The sequence below is a fragment of the Rhea pennata genome, chromosome 11 (genome assembly GCF_028389875.1).
Source record: "Rhea pennata isolate bPtePen1 chromosome 11, bPtePen1.pri, whole genome shotgun sequence".
Taxonomy (NCBI): Eukaryota; Metazoa; Chordata; class Aves; order Rheiformes; family Rheidae; genus Rhea; species Rhea pennata.
Genome location: NC_084673.1, coordinates 7364498 through 7388329, shown reverse-complemented (window position 1 = coordinate 7388329; position 23832 = coordinate 7364498). Strand labels below are relative to the sequence as shown.

Genomic DNA, 23832 nt, shown 5'->3' with positions numbered 1-23832 from the left:
AAGAGGAGCACCATATGGCAGGCCATCCCTCCCACACAGCTGCTCTTCTGCATGGTCCCTTCAGCCACCAGACCTTGTCCAACAAGAAGGATGGGCAGCAGAGTTACTGGACTATGCTGTGGAAGGGCACATGTTAACAGCACATTTTTGACGATTCTAGGCAGCTTGGATGAATGATGAAGGGTGACTGAGGCCAGGTGAGGAGAGTCATTCATGGGGAGGATGATGATGATATAGAGAATTACACTGAATACTGCTACTACACTGCTAATCATGAACACTTAGCCACACAATGTTTCTCTTGCCTGCCCACAATAACTTTTTGATCTAATACAAGTAGGTTGCAGAACCATTGCAAACTGAAGGCCGTCTCCCAGAATGCTCTTTCAGTTGTACATGATACAGTCACCTACCCACTGCTATATCTGGAAGGCTAACTCTAGAAAAAAAAGTGGTTTGGACTAGCAGATTAGGAGCTTTTTTGCCTGGAAACTAGATTATGTAAAGAATAGCATGAAGATATAATAGTATGTGGGCACCATAATCCCCATCAGCAGCCAGAAGATGCCACCTGCCATCCAGGCATCTGAACAAGGACTGATCACAAGGTTTTGGCGTACAGCATGTTAATGGGCATGTAAGTGACCAACAATTGTCTAATACAAGGGAAGTGGTAGAGCTGTCAAGTTTTTCCAATTGCGTTTAGTAAAAGAAACACTAGCCAAGTCGTGTTTATTCTGCTGTGCTCTGGGACGGGTCTACATGTATAATCAGCCTGCATTTTACTTGTAACAGGTTGGTGGTAACACAGCAATGAAGTTTATGAGAGTGAGGCCGTGAGAATTTGAGTGGAGCAGGAAAGAAATCAGATCATTGCCACACAGGGTGAAGAAGAACGCTTGAATTCTGGGACTCCAGTAAGTGGATGAGTGAGAAACATAAACAGAAGTTCTCAGCTAAAATGAATATATTGACTGCAGTACAAACTGGAGAAGAACTAGTGACCCTGATGACTGGGACAGATACAGCTGGGATGATCTCAGTCCACCTAGGCCATACTCTGGAGAAATATGCTCCAGAGCTACAAGCATACAGGCAAGGTGAAACCCATAGTAGTAAAGAATACTGTTAAAACAGGGAGACAGGGACAAACTTGACAGAGAGAGACCACTGAAGGTGACTATTGAAATGGGGTTGGATACCACTCAAAGCTGAGCTTTAGCTAAGGAATAGGGACCTTTAATAAGGATCCCTATTCCTTATTAATAGGGATCTGACTTTCAAAGCTTCTGACTTTCAAAGTAGAGCCTAGTTAAACCAGTACTATTAAAATCCTATGGCTGAGGCAGCCTGTGTGCCACTGACTGGGCTGTGCTTAACACTGAGCTCCAAGAACCCCCAGTGGTCAGAGATAACAGACTATGCTGGTTATGCTGAGTACTGAGATCATACAAAAAAACTAGATTGGTGTCTAAGCTGCTCTATTTGGGAAGCAAAACAAAAGATGAGGAACTGGAGTCATGTAGTGCTAGAAAACAGCTATTGGGAATAACTGCTGAATTGTTGTTGGAGGGGACTGAGGTCCTCTTTGTAATGAGCTGGGATTCAGAATTGCAGGACTGGAGGTTCTGCATGATTGTGGGACCTATAAACTCTCCTAAAAAACTGGGTGGGTTTGCAAGGAGATGTTGAAAGGGCCAGAAGGAGTCTCTGGAAAGAAAAGAAACTAGAAATAAACCCAGTTAGTCAAAAAGGCAAAGTAATCAGTGCAAATAATAATCACTTTCACTAACTGAGGTCCTTAGGGCAGACAAACCCAAAGCTCTGGAGGATGAAAGAGACCCCTGTAGACCTGCAGTATGGGGGGATCTGCCTTTGGGAAAAGAAAAGGAGTTGTGGCTGGACGGACACTTGGAAATGGCATTTGAAGCAGAAGTCAAAAAGAGTTTGGAAGGAACTGGAGAGCCTGGGAGAAGATATGATTAGGTACAACATAAAATCCACTAGTGTCTCAATACATACACACACTAGAGGTTATTAGAAGGTTAATCAATGGGGAAGACCAACAGTGCAAATTTTACTGCAGGAGATGCAAATGAATATGGAAGGCCCAAAATGTTCCTAGATTCTGGTACCTCAATTACTACTTACATTTCTATTTTGTGAGAGTGTGGGTACCCGTGAGGCACACTGTACAGGCAAAGGTAGACGGCAGGCTCCTATTCTGGAAGGAATATATCAGCTCTGCTCCTACACCCACTCCCAGTGCAAATTGCTCACTGGAGTGGGTTCAGGTTTTCTTTGTATTCAGCATCATAAGCAGGGAGAAAAATGGGCTTTGCAGCAGCCCAATTCCTTAAGCAAAACAAGTTTTCTTTAGATCTGACTAATTGTGGAGAAGCAGTACAGAAATCAAAGGACTTATCTTACCTGCACAGTGGCATACGTCCATGAGGGATCCTGAAATAGTCGGAATAACTCAGGATGATGGTGAGTTACCTTTCTGCAAGTATAAGCTTGAGATAAGTTAGCATATGGAAAGATTAATGTCTTTGCTTTAATAACAGGTCTTGATCCAAGACCGCAGAAACAATGTAAATACTGAAGCAAAGCTCAGAAAGGATTGTTGTCCACTATTAATAGCCTGGTTGATCAAGGAGTGCCAGTGCAATGACCCAGTGTGTGTAATTCCCCTGTGTGGCTGGTATTAAAGACAGATAGAAATATGCATCTGACTGGATTTCAAAGCATTAAATGCTGTAACTCCATAAACATCACCTCTTCTTGCTAAAATGCCAGAATTTATGGCTGCACTAGTAAAAGAATCTAAGTGGTTTTCAGTAATAGATCTAGCAAATGTATTTTTCTATAGCCTTCTAGCAGAGAAATGCTAGTAAAAGTTTGTTTTTACATTTTCTGAGAAATAATATAATTTCATATGAGTTTCTCATGTGTTTCATAAGTTCTTGTGGTCTGCCACATGCACATCACCTGAATGTGGGGAAACATGTAATATCATTATGTGTATCATACCCAAATTTGGGGAATTCTGAAAAACAAATGTGTCAGCAGACAAGAAGTTTTGGCTGCAATACAAGAGGAGGGATTGAAAGTCAGCAGACAAAAGGTTCAATTAGTACAACAAGAGGTAAAATGTTTAGGAGTAATACTAGGTATTGAAGGCCAGACTTCTGATAAACAGTATGTGGAATTAATTCAAAAGCTACTCAACCCCACTGCTCTGTCTAGCTAAGAGCACTGTGAGGCACATTTAATTGTATGCAGGATTTTATTCTGATGTTCACTGAAGTGAGTCATCCTCCAGCTAAGCTTTTAGAGAAAACTAGACAGTGGAAGCAGGGCACAGAAGCCCAAGAAGCCTGGTCCAGCTGAAGCAGGCTTTAACTCAAGCTCCTGAGGTGAAATACTTGGCCCCAATAAACCTCTTTGTGTGCAGTTTGCCTCTGTTAACCAGGAGGTAGGTGCAGTTTTGGGCCAAAAGAAACCACGTTACAGGCTATTGTCTGTGCGCTACAGATCTTGTTAATACTACAACAGGTATTTACCCGTGGAAAAGAAAATGGAATGTGTACTTTTAATCTGTTAATCAGAAAAACTGGATTATATCATTGGAGCAAGGCCAAAGGTACTACACACACCAGTCATGCTTCCTTTAAGTATGTTGTGTCTGATATAGCTCAAGACAGGCATGTATCTAGACCTGGACTGGCTGAGTGGACCCTAGCATTAGTGGCAAGGGAAATTATAACTGGGAAAGCAGCTCCTTCAGCCTAATGGTGGAGGTTGCTAGCTGTTGCAGCCTCATGATGTGCAGTGGCTCCTGCAGGTTTAACTGCCTCAGTCAAACGATGCCACATAAAGCAGGTGGATTACACAAGATTTACTACCGTCCATGTAAGCAAGGGCAGGAGGTAGTGGGACGGATCGACAGATCTCACTTTACTCAGTACAAGTGGCAAAAATCCCAGCAGTAAGGAAGTTAGCGCAGGTGAATAGCAAAAACTGGGATGTGGTGTTCCCATCGTAATGGCTGTACAAGGGACAGACAGCTGTGGTTCTATTCCCTTTAAGACCATGACAGGAAGGGAGGCGCGACTCCCACAGCATCACTGGTTAAATACCTCCACATCGTATGAGTGGGAATTGAAAGCCCTTCACAGATTAATGGATAAAAGAATTAGACAAACACCTACAGCAGGTTAATTGAAAAGTAGCTGAGCAATTAGGACAAAATGCTTGCAGAATGGATAAAAGATAGAAAATGGTAAATAACCAGCATAAAGAATGGCAAGTAGAGGATCAATGTATCATGAATTTCCTCGAAAGAGCAGGGGCTGTAAGTGGGATGGATCCAGCACTATGATAGATAAAGCCATTCCCACTGTTTGGGGCTAAGTTCTGAGACTATGAGGGGGTTTCATCAATCCTGGCCAGAATTTTGGAGAGGAGAAAAAAAAGCTAATCCTTATGAAAAGTGGTATTTATTTTCCAGAATCAAGTAAAGGAATTGAGTGTTAACCAGTCACCAGAACTGGATCAGCACAGAAATATGAATTTGCTGTGGTGTATAAGAATAGCTCTTCCAACAACTCTTGTTTTAGGCATAGGTATAACCAAGATTGGGAACACAGCTGGGCAGTGTTGAGAGCCGCTGGGAAGCTCTCAGCTTGTTGGGCTCTCTCTTTTCCGCCTACCCCACAATAGCAGGGTCTGCATGCAGCATAATGTTGTCTGTGTTTTGTAGCAGTGGGAACAGGATCGCTGGAGTAAGTCTATCAAGGAGACTGCCTGGGATATGCGCATCTGCCTGCTTGCTGGTTTACGCTCTCTCTGTCTAAGCAAAGCATTTCCTGCAGTCAGTATGGGTGGTCAGTATGGTAAAACCTCAGTATTCCAGATGCTGAATAACGGCATGGCCCATAGACTCCGCTGTCTGGCCTGTTGTGGCTTAAATCCCCGACATGTCAAAGTTCCTATCCAGAATTTCAGGAGTGCAGAGACTTAAAGCTGCATTAGCCCTACTCTCCTAAGCACACTATTCCTTGCTGTGGCTGTTACAGAACAGGGTCTCACCCGACAGTTCAAAGGTCCCCACATTTGGTTTCCTCTGCTCTTCCCTCCATTTTGCAGAGTCTCAACCACTTTATTTTGAAAGGACCTTACTTAACAAGAGACTGTCCTCTTTCCTGAGAGGCCAGCGTGCAGCTAATGAGTGGTGTAGACTTACCCACGCTCTGTTGTTCTTGACACATTTAATCATGCTGTGATTACCATTACACAAATCCCTTCCTCCCATCTACTGTTCTCTGAATTACATCCAATATACCCTCATCTGTCAGCGCAGCTTGAGATTCTCTTTGCTTTCTCCCTCTTTGACCCTCTCCCCTTTGCCTTCTACCCTTTTGCCCAGGCAAGCGATCCAGTAGCTCCAAACACAGAAACGGTCTCATTATGGTGGAGGGTCTCTTACTCATTAATTTTTTCCTATCTGAGAGACTAGTTTCTCCTCCCGTGAACTAGAATCCCCTGAGTAAAAGCAAGCTAAAAAAGGTCTGTCAGCAGCCTTTTCTGTTCTGCCCTCCTGGTGCAGGTTGAAAGTGAGAAGAAAAGGGGGAAAGATTAAAAAAAAAAAAAAAAAAAAAGAGGCAGAAATCTTCAAAAAAGAAGACTGTTCCAGTGCCCAAACAATCAATCTGACAATAGAAGATAATGATTCCACCTCTGCTCCCTCCTCCTGCAGGATGGGAATGTTTAAAACCAGCATCTGCTAGAGGTGGTAAAAGACCCAAGTGATCCGTCTCAGCTCTGAACATGGAGCCTTGGTGATGAGCTGAATAGCTTGTTGCTCACGTTGCAAACAAAGACTTAGCAGAGGGCAAAGGTAAAGCCAACTGGGACCTTCTTCTAATCAAGCACATGCTGTGAGCTCATGGTATTAATCCAGCAGTCAGTGACATCAAGGCAGGAGGCCTGCATGACCCTGAGCCTGTCCGACAGTGGCTTGCACTACCTAGTAGCACACATTCCATTTAATAAACTCCGTTGATATATTTAATAAGAACACCGCACGCTTCCACAGTTTCATGTGTGACCTCTCTGTGGTTGCTACCAAAAACACAAAGCAGGAGAGTCAAGGATCATTAGCTGACGAGACAAAACTGCCCCTTCCCTTGCTCTTCTTTTTGCCTTGTGAATATCAGCTGCTTGGGAGGTAGTGATTGCTTGTAATTCTTCCTGTGTCCATTACTGAAGATACAGGTTTGTATGAGAGCTCAGGAAGAAATTAAATGTAAGTCCCTGAAGTCTGGCCGTCATGCAGTGCCCACTGCTGCCTTCAGACTCATCATACCAGTGCTCATCTTCTGCACAGAGGCTGTGCTGATGGGCTCCTGGGAACCTACAGGGGCTCGATCATGGTATCATCAGGTCCCATTCTTCTCTGTGGAGAGAAATGAATATTTTCAGGCACCAGTGCCCAGAGGAAGTCTGTTAGCACCCTCCAAGCCTCCCTTTGAGGCCCCCAGCCATGCTGCAAACCAGGAGAGGTTCGACCCTGTTAAAGGTCATGGGCTCATGTGCTTCATCGGGGGAAAAAAAGATGGATTTGGACCTCTGTAAGGCTTTCCTAGGCAAGCTAATGAAAAGCTTGTAGGAAAAACATCTGTTTTAAAACCTGAAGATAAAAAAGTCTATTTGGTGAATTTTTTGTTGGATTTAGGTTTTTTTCCCCCCTTTGGTTTGGGCGGAGCTCAGGCTTGGCTGTAGAAACAGTGTCAGTTGTCAGACAAGACTCCTAGTTGGTTTGTTTGCTTATTTCTAGCTTTCAACATCCTCAAAGGCATCTAATGGTTCAGAACATACTGAATATCTGCACTTCCAGAAATCAAGCCTTGAGTAGAACTCCCCTGAAAGCAGGACACCGGGAAGCTGAGATGAGTTTTAGAGGGTAAGTAGTTGTCGTTTTTCACTTCTCGAGGATTCTTTAGAGGGCCAAGCAGATGGCTGGAAGACTAAGAGAAAGGAAACCTGAAGTTCTAATGGAAGCAGAGAGGGATTTTCTGTTTGGGTGGAGGGGGGTTAGTTAAATTGTCTTTTTGTTTGACAGCTTTTTCATGCCAGTGCATTTTTTATGTGAATAAAATGACTCTTCCTTCTCAACAAAGGACTGAGGAAATTGCCACACTAATTCTCTGAGCTGCCTAGCAGCTCGCAAGCATAACCAGAAGAGCAATTTGTAATGTAAAAATACAAAGATAGAACAAAAGAATAAAAGAATACACCAATCATTTCAGTGCAGAAAGCGCCTTGAAAACTTTAGGTACCTACGACTGTCTTCCTGTTGCATTTTGAGTGGAGTCAGGGGGTGCACTGAAGCCCAAGCCAGCCCTAGCGGCCCCGCAGGCCTTTTGCAAAGGCTCGGCACTGTGTTACCTTCTAGCGCAGCCTTACACGCTGCGGCATGCTGCTGGAGAGGCCCTAAATGCTCACCGCTGGAAGGTGTGTTAGCTGTAGGCCAGCTGAGCGGGGCTCCTACAGCCCGGGACTTGGAGGCACCTAGCCTCCAAGCCTGGCCAGCTGAGATATGGCAAAGGTCCCTTCATAGCCACATATCTGTACTCTGTGAAGTGGAAACAAAGCTGAAAGCCTGCGTATCTAGTGCACACCATCTGGGCCTGCCAAAATGCTTCGTTACATTAGAAAAATGTTACTAGTCTTCTATCTGGAAGTCTATCTGGAGCCCTGAGTCTTACCACAGGGCTATTCCCTTTCCTTGAGCAGACCCATACATTCAAGGAAATCCTGAGCCTACTTGAGCATGGGCTTGTCTGGAAAAGCACGCCTACACGCACACACATACCCCCTCTCTGTGTGCATGTGTGCATATATTTGCCGCATAGCTGTCCCACACAATTTCCTTGCTAGTTTGTCATAATCATTACTAAAATATGCTTATCTCATATATGCAAATAGTAGGATATTTATAAAGTTCTTTGAAATCTCCATAATTGTGCTGTAAAAAAAAAAATCTCTTTGCTTATCTCACAAAGTGTAGTAACCACAATGTTACTTTTATTGAAATCCAAAAATCACTCAGCAAAATAAGGATAGTTAAAAAACTGACAGTTTTTCATATTTTTGAAATAGAAGGGAAAGAAAAAGAGCAAACCAGGCTTTATTATTTTAAATTAGAAAGTTTAATGCTCACCAGAAAGGATATAAACTGTAAATGTATTTTAGCAGTTCCTAGAGAAAAAGTGAGAGGTTTTAATAATAATACTTTGCGCTCCTATATCATTTTCATTAGAAAAATCTCAAAGCACTTTCTACTTATTAAAGAATGGAGTGCCTATGAACACTCTTGGGATATACTGTAGAAAAGTAAAGTAACAAATATAAATCCACATTATGCTCCATGCAGTAATTACTTGGAACTTCCCAGCTATTTTGGGGATACAGCTCCCCTGCTGCATTTGAGGACTACAAGTCTCCACCTGCTCAGCACAGCCAAGCGCAGTTACGATTCAGGGAGTGCAACGTGAGTGGCTTCACTACGTATTTCTGGGTGATGGAAGCAATGCCTGGAAGGTGTTTCCCAAACTCCAAGGTGAGGAACAGAAATGAGCCACATAGGTAGGCCAGAAACGTAGCTGTGCTTGCATGGGCTCCTGCCACCTCACATTCTGCCCTTGTAGGGGCGTGTGAGGGTCTCAGTTGGTGGCAATTCCTCTGCCTGCATTGGGAAATCCTGGTTGCTCTTTGGCTTCCCGTTAATAGGTTATGTATCAGGTGTGGGAACTTTCCCTGGAAGACTCCTACTACTCATCTTGGGAAAGATCTGGAGAGGCCAGAAAAGATATCCTATATTTAGTAAGAATCATAAAATGTGTGCTAGAACAACAAAAGGAGGAAAAGAAGCTGTAAAGGTAGAGGATATTCCCTGGGCTGATGAAAAAAATAATATTAAAAAATCCCTGGTGTTTAATTTCAGAAAATACAATAGGCTGACTGAGTGCCCAGAAGAGGAGCAGAATGTTAACATTTCTTAGATAAACAGGAGCCAAACTGTCAGACGGACAGAAAAATGAGAAAGCCCATCAATACAATGGGGGAAAATAATAAATTAAAAAACAGATGGTTCAAAGATGTGATTGCATCTTCAGCTTCTGTGAGAGGGAAGAAGAGGAGTACATATGTATTACAGGCAGGCTGGGAACACAAATGCTGGAAAAATGTACGTGAACAGAAGAGGCAGACTCATCATAATGAAGTTAATTAAAATAGCAGGACCTCAAGTTATTTTAGATCTCAGTGGTCAAAACATCAGAATTCCAGGCCACATTCTTTGTTAATACAGAAAGTTTCCTATTCCATCCTTGCTCAGAAAAGGGGCTTCTTTCTTTATGTGTTTGATGGTGAGTCAAGGCAGATGGGAATTATTCTGAACTTGGAGAAAACAAAGAAGCACAAATTAATGGGTTACAGGCAGATAGGCAACTTAAAGCACTTTGCTAAGATACATTTTAGTCCTATGCTTATTCTACATATATATTTTTTCTTTAGTTCCGTTTAGATCAAAAGTACGCGTTCAAGCGGAGATACATATCTGTGTTTTGTACAGGTTGGAGTAGGCATTAAAAAAAAGCAACAGGCAAAAGAAAGACAAAACCAATGTAGAATGACTGATACGGTGATTTGCTTCATCTTACTCAGCACAAAATAAGTAGAACAATTCCAGCTTGCCAACTTGCAGTGATTCCACAAGTTTGATGTCAATATATATGTATTTGTACCTCTGCCAACACACACACACACGCGCGTGCGCGCACACACACACACATATATATATACACACAAGTGTGTGTGCACACCCACACACATTACAGTTTCATACAAAGGAACACCAATGAGGTGGAGTCCTCATGGCTGTAGGAAACGTAGCCAAAATCATTGTTCTGTCAAAATCAGTAGAAATTTTGCCTTTGGCTTCAGAAGTAGCAGAGTTTCACTCACACACAGATCACACAGAATGGTTGAGGTTGGAAGGGTCTCCAGAGCCCACTGCAATGTTAAAGCTTTAAACCTGTAACTGGACTTTTTCCCCCCAAGACTAGACTTACTTCTTCAACCACTTCTGAGAGAAATCTGGAAACAGTTTTACTGTGCAAAGTAATCGTGCATAAACAATTTAAGATATGATACAAATAACATATCAGCTGGAATTTGGCAGATTGATGGAGGCAGCATCCCAAAACGTACTTGTGTTTGAATACTGCCGAGGCTTTCATAACTATCAACTCTCAAGACCTCCATTTTATATCCCTTGGGAAGAGAATACTTCCTGTGCTTAAAGGTTTAGAAACAGGAGATCAGGAGATGTAGGTTCAGTTCTTGCTGTATGACTTTCAGCTGCTTTCTTAACTTCCTGCCACCTTTTTTTCCCTTGCGTATAATTAGGATAATGACACTTCTTCGTATGTCAGCAGCCTAATGCATTTATGTCTAAAATACTCAGGCAAAAGGTGCTATAGATTTCAGAGATTATTGTTTATTATCACAACAGTTATTACTGCCATTTCTGAGAGTTTCACTCTCACACATATAATAAGGCTAAATATTATGAGCTCTTTGCCTTATTTTGAACTTAACACCAATTTTATTCTGAATTAATTCATTTGAATAGAATTATTCTTGAACTACCGCATCCAGGGACTAGCTGCTGACCCCATATGTTTAAGAACTACAGATAATCATGGATGAAAAGAGACAAAAATACATTTTATCTAAGAAATATCTACTGTTGTGATAGAGACTGAAATTAAAGTATAATCCAGAGAGAGAGAGGGAGATAGAGTATTCTTTAATTAAAATCAGCTACCTCAAAAGATGGGTATTCTCAGGAGTGAAATTTGCACTGTGCTGAAGGCTTTCCACTTAAACCCTTGATGATGCAAGGCAAAAGAATTCTCAAGGAGAAATACTGGCATTAACTGATAGCCACTTGCCATTGCATGATAAGGCAAAGTTTCCAGAGAAAAAATGTACGGACAAGGGAATGGAAAGGTGGACAAAATAGGAAGCTATCTGAAACACCAAACTATGATTATCCAGCAGCAAATGAATGATTTGGCAAAGAAAGAAACGTAAGAAAGAGCCTTTCAGATAAAGAAAGAAAAATTAAACCAGAAGCAGCAGAGATCAATGAAAACAATCAGCACTTTCTGCCAAGAGATGTGTTAAAAAGACAGAACCCGGGTCTGTTGATAACACATTCAAAGTGCTCCATCGTCCCACTGACCATCCCCATAGCAATCAGTGGTCACAGCCAAGGACAAATTATGGTCAAAGGAAGGGAACATCTGTAAGCCTCCTGTGAAAAGCACCGGGTGAAAGATGCAGCATCCATTTAGGGTAGTTGTGGGCCTTGTGGCTGTAATGTCTTCCTCACCTTCAGATAGAGACTGCTTCTGGCAGTGTGAGCATGCACTCGGAAATGCTTCTGATGAATGTTTCATAGTGAATCCTATTCTGTTCTTATTTTAGTTACCATACACAGATGGCTTCCTGCAATACAGAGAAGGTTCCTGGCAAGACAGTTTTCTGGATAACGTTTGAATCGGATGTGATGGAGGTACTACCTCACAGAAGAACTGTTTGCCAGCATTTATTTCACTGTAGATATGAGCAGCTACTTTGCACTGGTTCTTATGCTGCTTTTACGTGCTAATCCCTCTTGCATGAATCTTGCCTAACAGTTGTCTGCAACCAGGTGGTTTTTTCCTTTTTTCCCTTTCTTTCTTTCTGTGTTTTTTTTTTTTTCTTTTTTTTTAAAGCTATGACTGTGGTAATATAAGTGGAGGAGCTGCTGTGGTGGGATCAGAGACTCTCTGGCTATGTCTCTGGGTAGCACGGGCCGATGGTGAGCAACAGCAGAGTACAATCTGTGTAGACACTTTATTGCTAGGGAAAGGATGCACATAGTTTCATTGTCTATAAATCCTTTACAGCTTTCATGTGTGTGATGCAAATGTCTTTCTAGACAGACCCTAGAACCACATCATTTGCATAGTATTGGACACATGATATTGCAGCACGGCAAGATGGGAAGTGTAGCAGGAGACTTGTTTATGCACTAGACCCAGGAACTTTCACAAATCTTGTCTGAGTCCAGATTCACAGACAGTCACTCTGAATTCAGCACATGTTTCAGCTCAAGCAGAGTAGTTGGCTAATCATTAATATATAACACACAGGTACTCCGGCTCTTACCCCCCAACTGTTGAAGATACTTTAGCATCTATGTACTTTAAATGCTAAAATAGCTTGACCAAGCTTGGTATTAGTTACTGGCATCTCTTGGAAGGAAAAAAAGAAGTCATGGTTGTAAAAGAGTTAGGCCTTCTTGGTGGTGTTACTTACATAAGAATTTGATGGATTGTACTGAGCTGGGTTACAACTAACTTCCCAAAGTTGTTGTTTCTCATGGAAGCTCTCATCACCCCTTGCTTGACCAGTGCTAGCAGTCTGGCTTACATAGACACCATGGTTCTGCAGATCACCCCTGAGCACTCAGGAGGCTATTTCATGGGAGAAGATAAGGAGCGAAGGTCCAGTGATGGTGGTACATATTTATGAGCTGTATTCATGTATTAGCAACTTTCCACTCAAACTGGCAAATAAGAATGTATATGTTAGAAATGCTGTGTGAAAGCCAAGGCACAAAAGTCAAAATGTGCATATGAGAATATGTAGTACACACAGTATATGTCACAATGTTTACCATCACTTCAAAACATGCACCCGCCCACAGTTCTTCACAAGCAGCATCCTGGAACTTCTCCAATTGAGATTCGCTATATGCAGCAAAAGTCAATTAAAATCAGCCATCATTGTACAGATCATGAGATCCATAGTACAAGATACCATACTTGCCCCAGATGCTCATAAATAACAATGTGTTGCAACTCCGTCTAAGACAATTGCATGGCCTTTGTATACCAGGTTTTTCAAATTGGGTTAAAATTTGTAGCAAATAGCAAATTCCCCAGAAACAAAATTCTGTTGCATTCTGGAACTACTGTAAATGTAGGTCAGAGTTGCTAGGTAGGTTCAGCTGATGAAAACAGGGGAAAAAAGGGGGGTTTCAGGAAAGGGGAATTATCTGCTAGAAGACACCCTATTCATACCAGCTAACCCACCTTGTTCTGCCAAAGAGCCTGCTGCTGTACAGGATATGGTGACTCATCTCCACATCATGCTAGTCCTCCATTTTTAGCTTATAAACTAACCACCTGCTAAAAGCATGATGTGTTTGGTTGGGTTCCCTCACTCTCTTGTGCAGCTCTCACATGTGGTTAAAAAAATAATTATTCATGGAGGTAAACAGTGTAGTCTCATGTTCAGGAGCTCAAATCAGTTACATAAACCTAAAGACTGGTCCCTGCCATACTTTTATTTGTAAGAAAATTATATTTATTGGACAGATTCAGAGAAATCTATGTAAGGATGCCCTGGAGCCTAGGTCAATCTCCTGGGCAAATAGAGGCTGGGAATCCTTCAGAGAGGGCAGAGCACTAACATGTATCTCACAGCTCCTGAGTAATGCCTAACCAGAATTAAAAACTAGCAGTGAAGCAAACCTTTCATTTCCTGCTTGAAAGTAAAACACATAGTGTTTTGGGGTAGTTTTTTTTTGTTTTTTTTTTTGTTTTGTTTTTTTTTTTTTTTAAACCCACATTAATTGCACATCAAAAAAACATCTTTTGGGGGGGGGAAGAAAATACACAATAGTGACGAAGATCAGTCTATCCCCTTACCCGTACTTGCACAAACTTATTTTTAGGGTTGATTTAAAAAACAAGAAATTTGTAATTGGCACAGTTTTATTTGTATTTAGTGTGAGTAAGTTGTTTGCTTTAGTGCCAGTATTAGCAGCAGCGGAAGTGTACTCACTCACTCTTTTTTCTTCTTATACTTCTTCTTTATATTTTGTTTCAAGGTGAGACCAGTATCTGGAAACATGATGCAATTTATGCTGTTATTATTTCATGAACTTCAGCAAATCTCTCCTGATAATAGATGATAATTATAGTGATGATCAGAACTGGACTTGAAATGAAAATGCATACAGACTGGCATCAACTGCCATTATGTATGTGACCTGATCAGAATACGGAAAGAAGTTACCAGCATCTTTTGTCAGAAGAGCTCCCATTCAGTTTTGTGGACAGATATAGACTGTAGACATGAATGACTACTCATTTTATTTATACTTAATTTTTGCAGATTTTGAGACTCGCCTCCTGCTCTCTGTTATGCTTGTTCCCGTCTACTTATTCCAACGATATCCCTTTAAGAGAAGCTCCCCTATGCTGAAGTCAAATGCAGTATTCCCTGCTGTGATGGATTCCTTCTTTTTCCTTCCTAATTGGAGCCATTTCATCAGATCGAATTTTGACAAAGATAGTAATTGTCATCCAATTTTAAGGCAATGACAAGATCAATATGAATTCCCAGATGACAAGTATTATTACTGGGCGAGCACAAAGAAACAAAGAAAATAAAAAATCCATGTTCCAGGGATCAAAACAGTTTGAGGCACATGCTTCCCTTGGTGCACGTGTGTGCGAGTCCTGATGACAACGATAGGCACCGCGCATGTGGATGGATGGGGTGGAACAGATGGCCCTCGCCAGTCAGACAGCAAGCTGAAACGAGCACCCAGTGCTTTAGTACGTTGCAGTTTTGGTAATGTGGGAGTCAATTAACTTACCACCAAACAGGCTTGCGGGGAAAATTACGCAAAGTCCCATCTCAGAGAATTCCACTTCTTCTTAACATCTTGGTGTTCCTTCTGTTTCTCGATGCCAGGATTAAATACCCATGAAATCCTCGTTCTTCAAAGTAAATATTTTTGACATATTTAGGTAGGCAGAAGTACTTGATTTTTTTTTTTTTAGGACGTTGTTTGAATGAGATTTTCTGATTAGGTAATGACCCAAAGAGTTCAGATGGGGTTTAAATGAGGATCTAAAATGTGCTCCAGCACCTTTAGAGGTTGTCCCCTCAATAGTGGTTTTGGGAAGGATTTTGCCATCTATGTGCAACTGTTGCCAGATTCTGTCATTTTAAATAATAAACCAGTAGGTTTATTCTGGAACAAGACACTTCTCAGAGGGATTTTACCCTCAAAGCTCAGCTCTTGTTCCACATTTTCTACTCAGTGTATGGTAAGGTTACCTTTATAAGCTGCTATACGTACATACGTTCATTTTGCTGTTAAACCAGATTTCCTGCTTTCCCACTGCTAAAATGTATGAACCAAAGGGAACACACTCTTTTCTTTTCTTTTGAGGTATTTATATTCAAAATACAGTTTAACCAAAGAAGAGGATTTTGGCAAAATAATACATGGTTGTCGTACTAATTGGCAGCTGCACTGATAACAACTGTGGCAAGTTTTAGCTCTGTCCACTTCAAAGCAGCCAAGTCATTAAAGGTTTCCAAGCAGAGAATTGTGTTATGAAGCCCAATAGACAATGTTAGCTACATTCGTATTCCTGCATTGCTAAATACAGTTTTAACCACCCAAATGCAAGTTCAGTAGGGTTTTGATCCATTGAAAGGGCCTCAGCCAAGCGTTGAAAAGACATTCATTAGCCTCCAAAATATAAATAAAATATTTACAAAGAGAATAATTGACTTCTGATGTTTACTTCAGGCTATGGTTAAGCAGGCAGTGTCTGTACTAAGCAATGCAGTGACCACCTGCCACAAATGCTGTGATATTTGACAGATCCTTTTCTGCCAAGAACTATAATTCCTATTTAAATCTAAATAGGAGAGCCATGAATGCAGTTTTCTCATCACAAAGACACTGATGTTAATCCCCAGTACAGAAAAATAAGAAAAGCCAGAACGTTTTATTGGATTTTATATGGAAGATAATTAAACAGTATTTCTTCTTTACTTGTTATACAGCATCCCATCAACATTTGTGCTCAAATTTGTTTGTAAAGAAAGCCAGAAAGTTTATTACATTTTTATGTACAAGAAAATTAGCATTTTGTATATTGATATTTCAATAGAATAACAAAAAGCAGGTAAACAAAAATGACCAAAGGCTGATGCAACTAAAGGAAAAAATGTAAAGAAGCACAGTGTTCTCGTGCATTTAATTTTGTATTCTAAGCATGCAATCAAGATAAATGTATATGTGCATATGTATGTATCATATATATTGAAGTACCAAACAGATCTGAAAAGCTGAGTTCCCAAAAGTTAGAAAATTAGCGAGTTAAATGTGCTTGCACAGCCTTAATTTGGCCGTTTTGATTGTATAAACTGTGTTGCAGTCTTTAATGACATGAATGTGTGCTTTATTTCCCCCCCCCCCCCACATGCACACCATACAAAATGGTGCAGTGTAGGCAGCAAATTGGCCGGGAGTATGATGTAATCTCTGAGAACGAGCTTTGCAGAAGCCTGTTTCTTTCCTGCCCACAACCCAGTTTGGTATTTTGGATGTACCCAAGGAAGTTATGTTAGCATGTTTCCCAGCAGGTGGGTGCTGCCAATCTGAGGGTGTACGAGAATGTGTCTAAGCGTGCTTATTAATAGAGGAGAGGCGGGGGGCGGGGGGAGCTGTATCCAAGGTTGCATCCTCGGTATTTAAAAATGTTTCAGTTCAGCCTGAGCTGCCATTTACTGCATTATGTGATGCATGTGGATTTTCCAAACAAAAAGATGTTTATGAGGAGAGTATATTTTAAGATTTCTTTTCATGACTGTACAGACCCCTCTCAAAGCAGGGCCTTGGCCTGACAGTTGCAAGAAAACTATTCATAAGCCAAAAGTAGCATTTAAAATTCCTTTTACAAGACAGTTTGTTCTCTGTATACACATATATTTTAAGCAGGTACTAATTCTGTTAGCAGCAGCACCTTCCTTTCCAGTGTATTCCAGATCTGACAGTACAAACTGAAAATTCCCAGGCTGGGTGGAGTGAAGCCTTTAGCTTTAGCAGCAGTACAACACAGGGCTGCCGTGTCACATCAGCACGCTGGGCTGCTCTCTCTGCCAGGCTTCTTTCAGCACGGGTTGATACAGAGGGGACCATCAAAATTCAGCCTCCACTCACTGCTACCTTGGAGTAATATTGGAGATACAACAGTTTCTCTTTTATACTCAAAATAGGTTATATCCACAGTGAAAATGTTTACTTAGTATTTACAAGTACATAGAAACAAGTAGGATTAGCAAAGAACTTTGCAAGGACACGAATACATTTAATTCCGTTTTTATTCACAGCCTTGACTGTAGTTGAAGTTCCTTGGGGAAAATAACCAGCTGAGAACAAAATAACTAAATCTGAGCCACTTGACCATTACTAAGTTTATGTATTCTGGAAGAAATCTATTGGCAATGACCTCATACATCTTCATTTACCAACCTTTTTAATTGCCTTCTACTGTACCTCCTGCTTGAAGGAGGAGAGCACTCCCCTATCAAAAACTTGATAAATAAGTAATGCTGTCCCTCTGGGGAAAAAAAAATCCATCTCTAACCAATCTAAGCACAAGCACAGGGACTAACTCTCCTTATGGTTTGGGAGATTTTTTTTTTCCCCCTTATCCTAGGTAACCGAGGCTGAATATTCATAGTCTTAATATATTTAGAAATATTTCTGATAAATTTGCCTAATATCCCACAGAAATGAGTTACATGGCTGGTTATACACTTCACAAATGTTTTCAGAATTTTGTCGGCACCTTTCCATGGGTATTTGTTCTTGAGAGAAGACAGAATAAATAGCCCCTTCTCTTTACTTCTGTTATATCACCTTTTACTCTTGTGTTCTGCAGACTAACCAATGCTGGTATTTTTAATCACCTTTTAGATGGAAGCCTCTTTCCTCATGTGTTTAATCATTTTTGCTGCACTTTTTAATGCAGAAGTACATACATATGAGCATATACACCCTGGAGCAATCAATAAGTCTACTAAAATCAGGTTTTAAAGCTTAGCAGAGGTTTGCTCTTTGCTCCCAAAACAATCCTTGTTCGTCTTATTCTAAATTTGCTTTAAAAACAGAGTCTCAAGGCACAGGTGCTGAGATGTGTGTGTAGACATGCAAGTTAAATACTAAAGAACAGGACAGAGAGGGCAGGAGGACTTCATCTTGCATTCATCAGTGTGGTTGCCGAGCTACTCCTTGCTAGCTGCAGAAGTGAAGCCAGAGACGGGTGCTGGGTAAGAAATTATTTCTTCTGTATGAGGATGAGCTTTCTTAAGCCTATACTTTCTCAGACATGGCGATTTATAGATGATGCTCTGTTTCATCTTCCTAGGGCTCACCTTTACTCCTGTCTGCCTTTGTCCTTCACTCGCACTTTGCAGTCCTGAAATCTGTCTTTGAACAGTGATAGCAGTTTCAGATCTGGCACTACAGCTCAGCTCAGGCCAAACGTGAACATAAGGAAGACGTGTGAAGCTGGTGAAAAGCCTGCAGGGAACAATATGCTGTCAAGGTGGGACCAGCTTATTTATGGATTAATGGTGAAGGAATTTGTTTGCTATTTCTGTTTTGACTGTCTTTTGTTTTCTGTCTTACAGAAGATTTTCTCTCATTGCTCTCTGGATCCAGAGTGCAATCTTTATATTAAAAAGGCCAGTTTTTCTTCCTGGGGGAAATGAGCATGCACTCCATCACAGGGAGTGATCTAGGTGCACGTAGATTAGCTGAGGATCAGCCTGAAGATGCCTTGGGTAGGGTTCCCCTTATCTAAATTTAGCCTTCTGAAACTTAGTCATCTACTCCAAGCATGTTGCCGAGTCTTCTCCTGCATTCAATAGAGAAGTCAGTTCATTCCTTCATAAAATATGGCTCCCAGATAGGTGGGATGGTTTCTGTCCCTGAATGTACTTCTCTTTCCATTGGCACAAAATTAATTTAGATGATGAGCTAGGAGCTTGCCTTCGTAGGCTCTAGGTCTGTATAACTAAAAAAAAATCCAAAAGTGCTTGCTCACAGATCCTACTCCTTGTGCCAATTAAATCACTTTTACTGGTCTTGATGTGAGCAAGACCATATATAAACAGTGCAGGAGAGCTCTGGGATGCAAGTGACATCATGGAGGCCCCATCAGCACTCCAGCTTCCTTACAACGGTGTCTGTAAAGAGCAATTATGGGTAATTCCATTACAGACCTATTGTAAACCACACTACATTTCAGAAATCTTATCCAAGTCCTCTGGACAATAAGCTCTGCAGAACTGCTTTTAAGCAGGTCACCCCCAGGTTGTACTGGTGCAAGGGGTTATTCCTCCTCAGGTGCAGGACTCTGCACTTCCCTTTAGTGAACTCGTGAGGTTCCCCTCTGCCCATATCTCCAGCCTGCTGAGGTCTCCCTGACTGGCAGCACAATCCTCTGGTGTATCAGCCACTCCTCCCGGTTTTGTATCATCAGCAAACTTGCTGAGGGTGCATTCTGCCACTTCATCCAGGTCCTGAGGAATAAGATGAACAAGACTGGACCCAGGACTGACCCCTGGACACCAGTTTCTACAGGCCTCCAAGTAGACTTTGCACCACTGATCACAACCCTTTGAGTTCTGCCATACAGACAGTTTTCAGTCCACCTCACTGTCCACTCAACTAGCCCATGCTTTATGAGCTTGCCTAAGAGGATGTAATGGGAGACAGCATCGAAAGCCTTGCTGAAGTCAAGGTAGACAGCATCCACAGCTCTCCCCTCGTCTACCCAGCCAGTCATTCCATCATAGAAGCCTATCAGATTGGTTAGGTGTGATTTTCTCTTTGTGAACTCATGCTAACTACTCCTGATATTCCTTGGAAATGGTGGCCAGGATGGCTCCATCACCCGTCCAGGGACTGAGGTGAGGCAGACTGGCCTGTAGTTCCCAAGGAACCTTCTTGCCAAAATGGCTGCTGGCAGCAGTGGGATTCGAACCCACGCCCCCAAAGAGACTGGAGCCTTAATCCAGCGCCTTAGACCGCTCGGCCATGCTACCACTGTTCTACAAATGCATGCACAGGGTTATGTCCGTACGTAAGTGTGTCACACACTTACAAAAGCAGAGGAAAATTATATTCATCTAACTTCACTGATAGAGGGAATGGAGACATTAACCCACCCTATCTTGGAAACTCCTAATGACTCATTAGAGATCTGTAATCACAATTGTCCTCCTCTTAGTGAGGCTAACTGAGCATGTGGGACTCAGATGTTAGGGAGAAGACTCAACAGATATAAAGAGGCAATGGATATAGACTCTAGCGCTTGACAAGTAGAGTCAGCCATTCTTAGTGAAGCTGAGCAGTGCTTTACTGAAGCTGGTAGGATCACTCCCAGAAAAAGGCCAAACTGGCATAGTTAAGGCAACCAAAAAAGGCTGCAGTTGGTCACCCACCTCCCACCTGTACTGATTGTTGCAGCAATTGCAGTAGAAATTAGAATGGAAACCTTTTCTCCGGTGTTCTCATGCACTCCTCAATCAGCATGTTTAGGTTTACATTGCAGTGGTGATATTTGCCCACTGCATAAAGCTTTGTAATATTCAATATGGGGTTTGGGAGAGAAGATTTCATTTTTTTCCCCTCGGCTGGTTGTAGTCTATCTCCCTAACCCTCTTTTTTAAAACAAGTTAAGCCACTGAACTTTCCTTCTGGTCTTAAAATTGAATCAAATATATCTTGTCCTTGGAAAGGTCTTTGTTAATCTTGTTTGTATTTTTAAATGCTATGCAAACATTTTCATTGTGGATTAATGTGCTGTTTCAAAGCAATAGCAATTGAGATTTTAAGATTGTCGTTAATTCAGAGAAAGAGACTTCTGCTACTATTCCATTTCTTTTAGAAACTGATTTCATTCAGTGCCCTTTTTGAGGCTTTGCACTGGAGCTCTAAATGAATACAATCAAAGGCCATATTAAAGAGGATTTTATATAGTTGACCAAGGTTCATACCAGGGACTAGTTTTAGACAGTGTCTTACATTGAAAATATGATTCCTCAATTATACCTTCTATAGCAAAAATGAAATTACTTTGAATGCTTGGTCTAGTAGGCTTATTTCTCAGAATACAATAGTAAATGGTCAAATTCCTCCACACAGTAAAACATATCTGATTTTAAGAAAAATGAAAGAGAGATACAGCTGTGAAAAGCAAAGTTAGTCATAAGAGCCTTGAGTCTCAGTAGAAGGACAGCTCACACAAAGACTCTCCATTTAAGTAGGCCTGGTAATTCCAGGACCATCTGAACGCTTCAGGCGGGAATGTCTAAACTTCCTAATGTTCTGCCAAGTGTTTCTCATTCAGGACACAGCAAAGAAGGGTCTGAGGGCCATGATGAATATGCAGAAGCACTTAAACACATTTGTACTATTCACAATTAGTAATAAAAGTGATCTGCAAACACATCTTAGCAAAACTTAACATCTTCATGATCATGATCACAAAAAATTATTGATACAATTGGGAGACTGGTGCTATGTTTGGTGTCACTGCAGCAATTCATTTTTATTATATTTTTAAGTGTCTTCTTGTCTGCTTTCCCAAGTTATAATGCCCATCTGATTTATCTGGAGAATAATAGTGATTTGCAGTCACAGTGCTTCCCTGTTCTTTCTTTATTTTATGATCAGTGAACAAGTTTTACATGTGACTTCACTGTGCATAGGATCTGACCCTGTGACTTCTCTGAGGACACACCAGCCCTTGGCAAGACAGCGCTGCCTGGCAATGTTGGCAGCTTGGTCTTAGCATTTATTGGAATTGAGTGCTGCCTGCTGCAGAACATGCAGACAACTTCAAGGCTACCTACTGTGGTGATCTAAACAGTCTGTTCTTCTAATTCCAGGATTACAACGCTTAAAGAAACATAAGGCTGATGAACATGTGCAAAGGATCTTATGTCCTTACATCCACAGGGAGTTTTGTGCCTCTGTCCTGTTAGCATTAGTCATGTAAACCTCTCATTCATCTACCTTGTGAAGACTGATTTCCTTAGTCTTTGGTGTTTTCAGCTGTTTTTCATTTGCCAGCTGAACTAACTCAGTGACTGCTTATGTGCATGGGAATTTATTATAAATTTTGATTACATAAAGCCATCTTGTGGACTCATACTTCATTAGTAGTCTGACCAGTTACCCACTACAATGCTAACGCACATATTTGCACTGCAGATACTATAGCTAACACGCAGTGGACATTTATGTGGAACACAAGATGCAGTGTTTCACCAACTCTTTGCATTAAATTCATAACATCTGAGTTTACTTTTCTCTTACCAAGTGAGCATATGATGAGAGAGCAGAGCACAAAATTAAGCATTGTATAACCCGCTGAAAATTTGACTTACATCAAAGGATCTGTCAGTGTATTCTGCTGGAGAAAGCAAACTGCTTGGACTGCAGCTGTCTAGCCTGCTGGACATGGACTTGCACCTTGAGACTCTTGGGTCCTTACTTTCTTCATAGCCATAGCAAAATGGTCCAAGAGCTACTGCTCAAAAGGATAACATAAGAACAAAGTGTTGGCATTATTTTCTTCTTTTAGCCACCCTCTTCCTTATCTTGTTTGAATAATTAAAATAATTCTTAGGAATGCACAACACATTTTGAAACCTTGACTCAAGCACCTGTTGAAATTTTATTGTTTGCCAGAAACAAATCATTTTGATTTTTCAAAAAAGCCCTGAAGTGGACAAAAAAAGAAGCATTTCTGTGTGGTATATCTTGATAAGAAGGATTTAACAGTCTGTAATCTTGGTCAGTCTGATTTCTACAATTACGGAAAATTATGAAGATTGATGTTAGTTGCAATATATCTTATTACACAAACTAGTACAAGATAAGTCTTCTCTTTGAAATACATATTTCACTAAAACTAGCATATATAATATAGTGATTTTCTTTCTTTCTTTTCCATGTCAGATTGATAATAGACTGTGTAGGAATGTGCTGAAAAACACAAAAAGAAAAAGTTGCAGCAATTCAAATTGTCATGGCAATATCCAGATTTTTCAAAAAGTTCGGTTCTGTTTAGCTAGTCACTTTAATTTTCCTTCTCTAACTTGTCTCCATTCTCTACCATAATGATAATTCTTTATATGACTGTCAGCCCTTTGCATTGTGACAGCTTAAATTAATGTTTTGATATTTCTCTCTTTGTAAGAATACAACAAAGAAGACAACTGCCAAGGATAGGACAGAAACTGTATGAATGTAAAACAGACATTGTGCACCAATAAAGCCAGAAGGAATAATTTTCATTTTATTGCCTTGTTAATAAGGTTTTGCAACAACTAATCCTGATGGCTTTGGGTTCTGTAGGCCTGTGTAGCCTTCTGCTTCATCTGGATCACAGTAAACTTCTTACTGATGATCTTAGATGCTTCGGGGAATAGTTAGTCCATATGGGTCAGGGCAGTTTAATACCTAAAGAAAGCTGATGCAACCTCTAGTATTGTATTAGCTGTACATGTAAGCTTTGGTGGATTAACTTGTTTTACAATTGTAATCATAATAACTCTTGTTCACAGCTGAAACTCTTTTATAAACTGATATCATCTTATTTTTACATACTAACTCTCCAAAAGTTAAGAGGATCAGTCACCAGAATTCCAAGGAACGTGCAGAGAGAGCTGGAGTGATTTGGGTTAGCAGGTATGAAGGATACGGTGGACAGGAATTGCCCCAAGATTTTATTAAGTTTTACACCAATCCTTTCAACAGTTCCCAGCAGCTCTCTTGATTTTATGGCCATGCTATCGCAGCAGTGAAGTAATATA

At 41.0% G+C, this 23832-nt stretch overlaps 1 long non-coding RNA gene and 1 other non-coding gene across 2 annotated transcripts; one reads left to right on the top strand and one right to left on the bottom strand.

Moving 5' to 3' along the window:
* The first annotated feature begins 798 nt into the window (after positions 1 to 798).
* LOC134145293 (uncharacterized) lies at positions 799 to 23288 on the top strand. Its single transcript, XR_009959579.1, has 6 exons — positions 799 to 917; positions 6842 to 6967; positions 11563 to 11650; positions 18112 to 18270; positions 18369 to 18548; positions 21901 to 23288. It is a non-coding gene; the product is annotated as an uncharacterized LOC134145293 (long non-coding RNA).
* Positions 19971 to 20052, bottom strand: TRNAL-AAG (transfer RNA leucine (anticodon AAG)). Its single transcript has one exon. It is a non-coding gene; the product is annotated as a tRNA-Leu (tRNA).
* Positions 23289 to 23832: the final 544 nt, after the last annotated feature.